We start from the raw sequence: 13,663 nt of genomic DNA, 5'->3' as shown, positions 1-13,663 counted from the left end.
CGAAAAAAAATCAGACCATTTTTTTTTTTTTTTTTTGCCATAGATCATGCATTTCAAATGTCTAGGCGTGAATTAAAAATAATTTGGACAATATCTGACATATTTTGAAATTTGTCAAAATCTGTCTTTTTCCTGACCCGGACCTTATGTGAAAACTAAGAAAATCTGAAAAGTCGAAAAAAAATCAGACCAATTTTTTTTTTCTTTTTTTGCCATAGATCATGCATTTCAAATGTCTAGGCGTGAATTAAAAAATAATTTGGACAATATCTGACATATTTTGAAATTTGTCAAAATCTGTCTTTTTCCTGACCCGGACCTTATGTGAAAACTAAGAAAATCTGAAAAGTCGAAAAAAAATCAGACCAATTTTTTTCACTTTTTTTTGCCATAGATCATGCATTTCACATGTCTAGGCGTGAATTAAAAATAATTTGGACAATATCTGACATATTTTGAAATTTGTCAAAATCTGTCTTTTCCTGACCCGGACCTTATGTGAAAACTAAGAAAATCTGAAAAGTCCGAAAAAATCAGACCATTTTTTTTTCACTTTTTGCCATAGATCATGCATTTCAAATGTCTAGGCGTGAATTAAAAAATAATTTGGACAATATCTGACATATTTTGAAATTTGTCAAAATCTGTCTTTTTCCTGACCCGGACCTTATGTGAAAACTAAGAAAATCTGAAAAGTCGAAAAAAATAAGACCAATTTTTTTTTTTTTTCACTTTTTTTTGCCATAGATCATGCATTTCAAATGTCTAGGCGTGAATTAATAAATAATTTGGACAATATCTGACATATTTTGAAATTTGTCAAAATCTGTCTTTTTTCCTGAGCCCGGACCTTATGTGAAAACTAAGAAAATCTGAAAAGTACGAAAAAAATGAGACCAATTTTTTTTCACTTTTTTTGCCATAGATCATGCATTTCACATGTCTAGACGTGAATTAAAAATAATTTGGACAATATCTGACATATTTTGAAATTTGTCAAAATCTGTCTTTTTTCCTGACCCCGGACCTTATGTGAAAACTAAGAAAATCTGAAAAGTCTGAAAAAAATCAGACCAATTTTTTTTTCACTTTTTTTTGCCATAGATCATGCATTTCAAATGTCTAGGCGTGAATTAAAAATAATTTGGACAATATCTGACATATTTTGAAATTTGTCAAAATCTGTCTTTTTTTCTGACCCGGACCTTATGTGAAAACTAAGAAAATCTGAAAAGTCTGAAAAAAAAAATCAGACCAATTTTTTTTTCACTTTTTTGCCATAGATCATGCATTTCAAATGTCTAGGCGTGAATTAAAAATAATTTGGACAATATCTGACATATTTTGAAATTTGTCAAAATCTGTCTTTTCCTGACCCTGGACCTTATGTGAAAACTAAGAAAATCTGAAAAGTCCGAAAAAAATAAGACCAATTTTTTTTTTTTTTTTCACTTTTTTTGCCATAGATCATGCATTTCAAATGTCTAGACGTGAATTAAAAAATAATTTGGACAATATCTGACATATTTTGAAATTTGTCAAAATCTGTCTTTTTTCCTGACCCCGGACCTTATGTGAAAACTAAGAAAATCTGAAAAGTCTGAAAAAAATAAGACCAATTTTTTTTTCACTTTTTTTGCCATAGATCATGCATTTCAAATGTCTAGACGTGAATTAAAAAATAATTTGGACAATATCTGACATATTTTGAAATTTGTCAAAATCTGTCTTTTCCTGACCCGGACCTTATGTGAAAACTAAGAAAATCTGAAAAGTCGAAAAAAAATCAGACCAATTTTTTTTTTTCACTTTTTTGCCATAGATCATGCATTTCACATGTCTAGGCGTGAATTAAAAATAATTTGGACAATATCTGACATATTTTGAAATTTGTCAAAATCTGTCTTTTCCTGACCCGGACCTTATGTGAAAACTAAGAAAATCTGAAAAGTCGAAAAAAAATCAGACCAATTTTTTTTTTCACTTTTTTGCCATAGATCATGCATTTCAAATGTCTAGGCGTGAATTAAAAATAATTTGGACAATATCTGACATATTTTGAAATTTGTCAAAATCTGTCTTTTTTCCTGACCCCGGACCTTATGTGAAAACTAAGAAAATCTGAAAAGTCCGAAAAAAAATAAGACCAATTTTTTTTTTCACTTTTTTGCCATAGATCATGCATTTCAAATGTCTAGGCGTGAATTAAAAATAATTTGGACAATATCTGACATATTTTGAAATTTGTCAAAATCTGTCTTTTTCCTGACCGGACCTTATGTGAAAACTAAGAAAATCTGAAAAAGTCGAAAAAATCAGACCAATTTTTTTTCACTTTTTTGCCATAGATCATGCATTTCACATGTCTAGGCGTGAATTAAAAATAATTTGGACAATATCTGACATATTTTGAAATTTGTCAAAATCTGTCTTTTTCCTGACCCGGACCTTATGTGAAAACTAAGAAAATCTGAAAAGTCGAAAAAAATCAGAATTTTTTTTTTTTTTTTTTTCACTTTTTTTGCCATAGATCATGCATTTCACATGTCTAGGCGTGAATTAAAAATAATTTGGACAATATCTGACATATTTTGAAATTTGTCAAAATCTGTCTTTTTCCTGACCCGGACCTTATGTGAAAACTAAGAAAATCTGAAAAGTCGAAAAAATCAGACCAATTTTTTTTTTTTTTCACTTTTTGCCATAGATCATGCATTTCACATGTCTAGGCGTGAATTAAAAATAATTTGGACAATATCTGACATATTTTGAAATTTGTCAAAATCTGTCTTTTTCCTGACCCGGACCTTATGTGAAAACTAAGAAAATCTGAAAAGTCGAAAAAAAAAATCAGACCAATTTTTTTTTTCACTTTTTTGCCATAGATCATGCATTTCAAATGTCTAGGCGTGAATTAAAAATAATTTGGACAATATCTGACATATTTTGAAATTTGTCAAAATCTGTCTTTTTCCTGACCCGGACCTTATGTGAAAACTAAGAAAATCTGAAAAGTCCGAAAAAAAATCAGACCAATTTTTTTTTTCACTTTTTGCCATAGATCATGCATTTCAAATGTCTAGGCGTGAATTAAAAATAATTTGGACAATATCTGACATATTTTGAAATTTGTCAAAATCTGTCTTTTTCCTGACCCGGACCTTATGTGAAAACTAAGAAAATCTGAAAAGTCGAAAAAAATAAGACCAATTTTTTTTTTTTTTTTTCATGCATTTCACATGTCTAGACGTGAATTAAAAAATAATTTGGACAATATCTGACATATTTTGAAATTTGTCAAAATCTGTCTTTTTTCCTGACCCCGGACCTTATGTGAAAACTAAGAAAATCTGAAAAGTACGAAAAAAATCAGACCAATTTTTTTTTTCACTTTTTTTGCCATAGATCATGCATTTCACATGTCTAGACGTGAATTAAAAATAATTTGGACAATATCTGACATATTTTTGAAATTTGTCAAAATCTGTCTTTTCCTGACCCGGACCTTATGTGAAAACTAAGAAAATCTGAAAAGTCGAAAAAAATAAGACCAATTTTTTTTTTTTTCACTTTTTTGCCATAGATCATGCATTTCACATGTCTAGGCGTGAATTAAAAATAATTTGGACAATATCTGACATATTTTGAAATTTGTCAAAATCTGTCTTTTCCTGACCCGGACCTTATGTGAAAACTAAGAAAATCTGAAAAGTCCGAAAAAAAATAAGACCAATTTTTTTTTCACTTTTTTTTGCCATAGATCATGCATTTCAAATGTCTAGGCGTGAATTAAAAATAATTTGGACAATATCTGACATATTTTGAAATTTGTCAAAATCTGTCTTTTCCTGACCCGGACCTTATGTGAAAACTAAGAAAATCTGAAAAGTCGAAAAAAATAAGACCAATTTTTTTTTCTTTTTTTTGCCATAGATCATGCATTTCACATGTCTAGGCGTGAATTAAAAATAATTTGGACAATATCTGACATATTTTGAAATTTGTCAAAATCTGTCTTTTCCTGACCCGGACCTTATGTGAAAACTAAGAAAATCTGAAAAGTCAAAAAAAAAATAAGACCAATTTTTTTTTTTTTTTGCCATAGATCATGCATTTCACATGTCTAGGCGTGAATTAAAAATAATTTGGACAATATCTGACATATTTTGAAATTTGTCAAAATCTGTCTTTTCTGACCCGGACCGGACCTTAAACTAAGAAATCTGAAAATCTGAAAAAAAAAAAATCAGACCAATTTTTTTTCTTTTTTTTTGCCATAGATCATGCATTTCACATGTCTAGGCGTGAATTAAAAATAATTTGGACAATATCTGACATATTTTGAAATTTGTCAAAATCTGTCTTTTTCCTGACCCCGGACCTTATGTGAAAACTAAGAAAATCTGAAAAGTCGAAAAAAATCAGACCAATTTTTTTTTTCACTTTTTTGCCATAGATCATGCATTTCAAATGTCTAGGCGTGAATTAAAAATAATTTGGACAATATCTGACATATTTTGAAATTTGTCAAAATCTGTCTTTTTTCTGACCCGGACCTTATGTGAAAACTAAGAAAATCTGAAAAAAGTCGAAAAAATCAGACCAATTTTTTTTTTCACTTTTTTGCCATAGATCATGCATTTCAAATGTCTAGGCGTGAATTAAAAATAATTTGGACAATATCTGACATATTTTGAAATTTGTCAAAATCTGTCTTTTCCTGACCCGGACCTTATGTGAAAACTAAGAAAATCTGAAAAGTCCGAAAAAAATCAGACCAATTTTTTTTTTCACTTTTTTTGCCATAGATCATGCATTTCACATGTCTAGGCGTGAATTAAAAATAATTTGGACAATATCTGACATATTTTGAAATTTGTCAAAATCTGTCTTTTTCCTGACCCGGACCTTATGTGAAAACTAAGAAAATCTGAAAAGTCGAAAAAAATCAGACCAATTTTTTTTTTCACTTTTTTTTGCCATAGATCATGCATTTCAAATGTCTAGGCGTGAATTAAAAATAATTTGGACAATATCTGACATATTTTGAAATTTGTCAAAATCTGTCTTTTTCCTGACCCGGACCTTATGTGAAAACTAAGAAAATCTGAAAAGTCCGAAAAAAATCAGACCAATTTTTTTTTTCACTTTTTGCCATAGATCATGCATTTCACATGTCTAGGCGTGAATTAAAAAATAATTTGGACAATATCTGACATATTTTGAAATTTGTCAAAATCTGTCTTTTTTTCCCCGGACCTTATGTGAAAACTAAGAAAATCTGAAAAGTCTGAAAAAAAAATCAGACCAATTTTTTTTTCACTTTTTTTGCCATAGATCATGCATTTCAAATGTCTAGGCGTGAATTAAAAATAATTTGGACAATATCTGACATATTTTGAAATTTGTCAAAATCTGTCTTTTTCCTGACCCGGACCTTATGTGAAAACTAAGAAAATCTGAAAAGTCGAAAAAAATCAGACCAATTTTTTTTTCACTTTTTTGCCATAGATCATGCATTTCACATGTCTAGGCGTGAATTAAAAATAATTTGGACAATATCTGACATATTTTGAAATTTGTCAAAATCTGTCTTTTCCTGACCCGGACCTTATGTGAAAACTAAGAAAATCTGAAAAGTCCGAAAAAAAAATCAGACCAATTTTTTTTTCACTTTTTTTGCCATAGATCATGCATTTCAAATGTCTAGGCGTGAATTAAAAATAATTTGGACAATATCTGACATATTTTGAAATTTGTCAAAATCTGTCTTTTTCCTGACCCGGACCTTATGTGAAAACTAAGAAAATCTGAAAAGTCTGAAAAAAAATCAGACCAATTTTTTTTTTTCACTTTTTTGCCATAGATCATGCATTTCAAATGTCTAGGCGTGAATTAAAAATAATTTGGACAATATCTGACATATTTTGAAATTTGTCAAAATCTGTCTTTTTTCCTGACCCGGACCTTATGTGAAAACTAAGAAAATCTGAAAAGTCGAAAAAAAATCAGACCAATTTTTTTTTCACTTTTTTTGCCATAGATCATGCATTTCACATGTCTAGGCGTGAATTAAAAAATAATTTGGACAATATCTGACATATTTTGAAATTTGTCAAAATCTGTCTTTTCCTGACCCGGACCTTATGTGAAAACTAAGAAAATCTGAAAAGTACGAAAAAAAATCAGACCAATTTTTTTTTCACTTTTTTGCCATAGATCATGCATTTCAAATGTCTAGGCGTGAATTAAAAATAATTTGGACAATATCTGACATATTTTGAAATTTGTCAAAATCTGTCTTTTTCCTGACCCCGGACCTTATGTGAAAACTAAGAAAATCTGAAAAGTCTGAAAAAAATCAGACCAATTTTTTTTTTCACTTTTTTTGCCATAGATCATGCATTTCAAATGTCTAGGCGTGAATTAAAAATAATTTGGACAATATCTGACATATTTTGAAATTTGTCAAAATCTGTCTTTTTTCCTGACCCGGACCTTATGTGAAAACTAAGAAAATCTGAGAAAAGTCTGAAAAAAAATCAGACCAATTTTTTTTTTTTTTTCACTTTTCCATAGATCATGCATTTCACATGTCTAGGCGTGAATTAAAAATAATTTGGACAATATCTGACATATTTTGAAATTTGTCAAAATCTGTCTTTTCCTGACCCCGGACCTTATGTGAAAACTAAGAAAATCTGAAAAGTCCGAAAAAAAATCAGACCAATTTTTTTTTTCACTTTTTTTGCCATAGATCATGCATTTCAAATGTCTAGGCGTGAATTAAAAATAATTTGGACAATATCTGACATATTTTGAAATTTGTCAAAATCTGTCTTTTTCCTGACCCGGACCTTATGTGAAAACTAAGAAAATCTGAAAAGTCCGAAAAAAATCAGACAATTTTTTTTTTTCACTTTTTTGCCATAGATCATGCATTTCACATGTCTAGGCGTGAATTAAAAAATAATTTGGACAATATCTGACATATTTTGAAATTTGTCTTTCCTGACCCCGGACCTTATGTGAAAACTAAGAAAATCTGAAAAGTCCGAAAAAAAATCAGACCAATTTTTTTTTCACTTTTTTTTGCCATAGATCATGCATTTCACATGTCTAGGCGTGAATTAAAAATAATTTGGACAATATCTGACATATTTTGAAATTTGTCAAAATCTGTCTTTTTTCCTGACCCCGGACCTTATGTGAAAACTAAGAAAAATCTGAAAAGTCCGAAAAAAAAAGAGACAATTTTTTTTTTCACTTTTTTGCCATAGATCATGCATTTCACATGTCTAGGCGTGAATTAAAAAATAATTTGGACAATATCTGACATATTTTGAAATTTGTCAAAATCTGTCTTTTCCTGACCCGGACCTTATGTGAAAACTAAGAAAATCTGAAAAGTCGAAAAAAATCAGAATTTTTTTTTTTTTTTTTTTTTTTGCCATAGATCATGCATTTCACATGTCTAGGCGTGAATTAAAAATAATTTGGACAATATCTGACATATTTTGAAATTTGTCAAAATCTGTCTTTTCCTGACCCCGGACCTTATGTGAAAACTAAGAAAAACATCTGAGATCCGAAAAAATCAGACAATTTTTTTTTTTTCACTTTTTTTTTTTTTCCATAGATCACATGCATTTCAAATGTCTGGGCGTGAATTAAAAATAATTTGGACAATATCGACATATTTTTGAAATTTGTCAAAATCTGTCTTTTTTCCTGACCCGGACCTTATGTAGAAAAAACTAAGAAAAATACAGAAAATCGAAAAAATAAGACCAATTTTTTCACTTTTTACTCCCATGAATCATGCATTTTCATGTCTAGGCGTGAATTAAAAAATAATTTGGACAATATCTGACATATTTTGAAATTTGTCCAAAATCTGTCTTTTTCATGACCCCGGACCTTATGTGAAAACTAAGAAAATCTGAAAAAGTCGAAAAAAAAATAAGACCAAATTTTTTTTTTCACTTTTTTTGCCATAGATCATGCATTTCACATGTCTAGGCGTGAATTAAAAATAATTTGGACAATATCTGACATATTTTGAAAATTTGTCAAAATCTGTCTTTTCCCTGACCCCGGACCTTATGTGAAAACTAAGAAAATCTGAAAAGTCCGAAAAAAAATCAGACAATTTTTTTTCACTTTTTGCCATAGATCATGCATTTCAAATGTCTAGACGTGAATTAAAAAATAATTTGGACAATATCTGACATATTTTGAAATTTGTCAAAATCTGTCTTTTTTCCTGACCCCCGGACCTTATGTGAAAACTAAGAAAATCTGAAAAGTCGAAAAAATCAGACCAATTTTTTTTTTTTTTTGCCATAGATCATGCATTTCAAATGTCTAGGCGTGAATTAAAAAATAATTTGGACAATATCGGACATATTTTGAAATTTGTCAAAATCTGTCTTTTTTCCTGACCCCGGACCTTATGTGAAAACTAAGAAAATCTAGAAAAGTCGAAAAAAATCAGACCATTTTTTTTTTTCACTTTTGCCATAGATCATGCATTTCAAATGTCTAGGCGTGAATTAAAAATAATTTGGACAATATCTGACATATTTTGAAATTTGTCAAAATCTGTCTTTTCTGACCCGGACCTTATGTGAAAACTAAGAAAATCTGAAAAGTCCGAAAAAATCAGACCAATTTTTTTTTCACTTTTTTGCCATAGATCATGCATTTCACATGTCTAGGCGTGAATTAAAAAATAATTTGGACAATATCTGACATATTTTTGAAATTTGTCAAAATCTGTCTTTTTCTGACCCGGACCTTATGTGAAAACTAAGAAAATCTGAAAAGTCGAAAAAAATCAGACAATTTTTTTTTCACTTTTTTGCCATAGATCATGCATTTCACATGTCTAGGCGTGAATTAAAAATAATTTGGACAATATCTGACATATTTTTGAAATTTGTCAAAATCTGTCTTTTTTCCTGACCCGGACCTTATGTGAAAACTAAGAAAATCTGAAAAGTCCGAAAAAAAATCAGACAATTTTTTTTCTTTTTTTGCCATAGATCATGCATTTCAAATGTCTAGGCGTGAATTAAAAATAATTTGGACAATATCTGACATATTTTGAAATTTGTCAAAATCTGTCTTTTTCTGACCCCGGACCTTATGTGAAAACTAAGAAAATCTGAAAAGTCGAAAAAAATCAGACAATTTTTTTTCACTTTTTTGCCATAGATCATGCATTTCACATGTCTAGGCGTGAATTAAAAATAATTTGGACAATATCTGACATATTTTGAAATTTGTCAAAATCTGTCTTTTTCCTGACCCCGGACCTTATGTGAAAACTAAGAAAATCTGAAAAGTCGAAAAAAAAATCAGACAATTTTTTTTTCACTTTTTTGCCATAGATCATGCATTTCACATGTCTAGGCGTGAATTAAAAATAATTTGGACAATATCTGACATATTTTGAAATTTGTCAAAATCTGTCTTTTTCCTGACCCGGACCTTATGTGAAAACTAAGAAAATCTGAAAAGTCGAAAAAAAATCAGACAATTTTTTTTTTCACTTTTTTTTGCCATAGATCATGCATTTCAAATGTCTAGGCGTGAATTAAAAATAATTTGGACAATATCTGACATATTTTGAAATTTGTCAAAATCTGTCTTTTTTCCTGACCCGGACCTTATGTGAAAACTAAGAAAATCTGAAAAGTCCGAAAAAAAAATCAGACAATTTTTTTTCACTTTTTTGCCATAGATCATGCATTTCAAATGTCTAGGCGTGAATTAAAAATAATTTGGACAATATCTGACATATTTTGAAATTTGTCAAAATCTGTCTTTTTTCCTGACCCGGACCTTATGTGAAAACTAAGAAAATCTGAAAAGTCCGAAAAAAAATCAGACAATTTTTTTCACTTTTTTTTTGCCATAGATCATGCATTTCAAATGTCTAGGCGTGAATTAAAAAATAATTTGGACAATATCTGACATATTTTGAAATTTGTCAAAATCTGTTTTTTTTTTCCTGACCCCGGACCTTATGTGAAAACTAAGAAAATCTGAAAAGTCGAAAAAAATCAGACATTTTTTTTTTTTCACTTTTTTGCCATAGATCATGCATTTCAAATGTCTAGGCGTGAATTAAAAATAATTTGGACAATATCTGACATATTTTGAAATTTGTCAAAATCTGTCTTTTCCTGACCCGGACCTTATGTGAAAACTAAGAAAATCTGAAAAGTCCGAAAAAAAATCAGACAATTTTTTTTTCACTTTTTTTGCCATAGATCATGCATTTCACATGTCTAGGCGTGAATTAAAAATAATTTGGACAATATCTGACATATTTTGAAATTTGTCAAAATCTGTCTTTTTTCCTGACCCGGACCTTATGTGAAAACTAAGAAAATCTGAAAAGTCGAAAAAAAAAGAACAATTTTTTTCACTTTTTTGCCATAGATCATGCATTTCAAATGTCTAGGCGTGAATTAAAAATAATTTGGACAATATCTGACATATTTTTGAAATTTGTCAAAATCTGTCTTTTTTTCCTGACCCGGACCTTATGTGAAAACTAAGAAAATCTGAAAAGTCCGAAAAAAATCAGACCAATTTTTTTTTTTCACTTTTTTGCCATAGATCATGCATTTCAAATGTCTAGGCGTGAATTAAAAAATAATTTGGACAATATCTGACATATTTTGAAATTTGTCAAAATCTGTCTTTTTCCTGACCCCGGACCTTATGTGAAAACTAAGAAAATCTGAAAAGTCGAAAAAAATAAGACCAATTTTTTTTTTCACTTTTTGCCATAGATCATGCATTTCACATGTCTAGGCGTGAATTAAAAAATAATTTGGACAATATCTGACATATTTTGAAATTTGTCAAAATCTGTCTTTTTCCTGACCCGGACCTTATGTGAAAACTAAGAAAATCTGAAAAGTCCGAAAAAAATCAGACCAATTTTTTTTTTTTCACTTTTTTTGCCATAGATCATGCATTTCAAATGTCTAGGCGTGAATTAAAAAATAATTTGGACAATATCTGACATATTTTGAAATTTGTCAAAATCTGTCTTTTCCTGACCCCGGACCTTATGTGAAAACTAAGAAAATCTGAAAAGTCCGAAAAAAAAAAATCAGACCAATTTTTTTTTTTCACTTTTTTGCCATAGATCATGCATTTCAAATGTCTAGGCGTGAATTAAAAAATAATTTGGACAATATCTGACATATTTTGAAATTTGTCAAAATCTGTCTTTTCCTGACCCCGGACCTTATGTGAAAACTAAGAAAATCTGAAAAGTCCGAAAAAATCAGACAATTTTTTTTTTCACTTTTTTGCCATAGATCATGCATTTCACATGTCTAGGCGTGAATTAAAAAATAATTTGGACAATATCTGACATATTTTTGAAATTTGTCAAAATCTGTCTTTTCCTGACCCGGACCTTATGTGAAAACTAAGAAAATCTGAAAAGTCGAAAAAAATCAGACAAATTTTTTTTTTCACTTTTTTGCCATAGATCATGCATTTCAAATGTCTAGGCGTGAATTAAAAAATAATTTGGACAATATCTGACATATTTTGAAATTTGTCAAAATCTGTCTTTTCCTGACCCGGACCTTATGTGAAAACTAAGAAAATCTGAAAAGTCGAAAAAAAAAATCAGACCAATTTTTTTTCACTTTTTTGCCATAGATCATGCATTTCAAATGTCTAGGCGTGAATTAAAAATAATTTGGACAATATCTGACATATTTTGAAATTTGTCAAAATCTGTCTTTTTCCTGACCCGGACCTTATGTGAAAACTAAGAAAATCTGAAAAGTCGAAAAAAAATCAGACAATTTTTTTTTCACTTTTTTTTGCCATAGATCATGCATTTCAAATGTCTAGGCGTGAATTAAAAATAATTTGGACAATATCTGACATATTTTGAAATTTGTCAAAATCTGTCTTTTTCCTGACCCGGACCTTATGTGAAAACTAAGAAAATCTGAAAAGTCGAAAAAAAAAATCAGACAATTTTTTTTTCACTTTTTTTGCCATAGATCATGCATTTCACATGTCTAGGCGTGAATTAAAAATAATTTGGACAATATCTGACATATTTTGAAATTTGTCAAAATCTGTCTTTTTCCTGACCCCGGACCTTATGTGAAAACTAAGAAAATCTGAAAAGTCGAAAAAAAATCAGACAATTTTTTTCACTTTTTGCCATAGATCATGCATTTCACATGTCTAGGCGTGAATTAAAAATAATTTGGACAATATCTGACATATTTTGAAATTTGTCAAAATCTGTCTTTTTCCTGACCCGGACCTTATGTGAAAACTAAGAAAATCTGAAAAGTCGAAAAAATCAGACCAATTTTTTTTTCACTTTTTTGCCATAGATCATGCATTTCAAATGTCTAGACGTGAATTAAAAAATAATTTGGACAATATCTGACATATTTTGAAATTTGTCAAAATCTGTCTTTTTTCCTGACCCCGGACCTTATGTGAAAACTAAGAAAATCTGAAAAGTCCGAAAAAAATCAGACCATTTTTTTTTTCACTTTTTGCCATAGATCATGCATTTCAAATGTCTAGGCGTGAATTAAAAAATAATTTGGACAATATCTGACATATTTTGAAATTTGTCAAAATCTGTCTTTTTTCCTGACCCCGGACCTTATGTGAAAACTAAGAAAATCTGAAAAGTCCGAAAAAAAATCAGACAATTTTTTTTTCACTTTTTTGCCATAGATCATGCATTTCACATGTCTAGGCGTGAATTAAAAATAATTTGGACAATATCTGACATATTTTGAAATTTGTCAAAATCTGTCTTTTTCCTGACCCAGGACCTTATGTGAAAACTAAGAAAATCTGAAAAGTCCGAAAAAAAATCAGACAATTTTTTTTTTTTCACTTTTTTGCCATAGATCATGCATTTCACATGTCTAGGCGTGAATTAAAAAATAATTTGGACAATATCTGACATATTTTGAAATTTGTCAAAATCTGTCTTTTTTCCTGACCGGACCTTATGTGAAAACTAAGAAAATCTGAAAAGTAAAAAAAAAATCAGACAATTTTTTTTTCACTTTTTTTGCCATAGATCATGCATTTCAAATGTCTAGACGTGAATTAAAAAATAATTTGGACAATATCTGACATATTTTGAAATTTGTCAAAATCTGTCTTTTTCCTGACCCCGGACCTTATGTGAAAACTAAGAAAATCTGAAAAGTCGAAAAAAAATCAGACAATTTTTTTTTTTCTTTTTTTGCCATAGATCATGCATTTCAAATGTCTAGGCGTGAATTAAAAAATAATTTGGACAATATCTGACATATTTTGAAATTTGTCAAAATCTGTCTTTTCCTGACCCGGACCTTATGTGAAAACTAAGAAAATCTGAAAAGTCGAAAAAAAATCAGACAATTTTTTTTTTCACTTTTTTTGCCATAGATCATGCATTTCACATGTCTAGGCGTGAATTAAAAAATAATTTGGACAATATCTGACATATTTTTGAAATTTGTCAAAATCTGTCTTTTTCCTGACCCGGACCTTATGTGAAAACTAAGAAAATCTGAAAAGTCCGAAAAAAATCAGACAATTTTTTTTTTTCACTTTTTGCCATAGATCATGCATTTCAAATGTCTAGGCGTGA

The sequence above is a fragment of the Alosa alosa genome, unplaced genomic scaffold (genome assembly GCF_017589495.1).
Source record: "Alosa alosa isolate M-15738 ecotype Scorff River unplaced genomic scaffold, AALO_Geno_1.1 AALO_1.0_unplaced_1, whole genome shotgun sequence".
NCBI classification, from domain to species: Eukaryota; Metazoa; Chordata; class Actinopteri; order Clupeiformes; family Clupeidae; genus Alosa; species Alosa alosa.
This window is presented reverse-complemented; position numbering follows the sequence as displayed.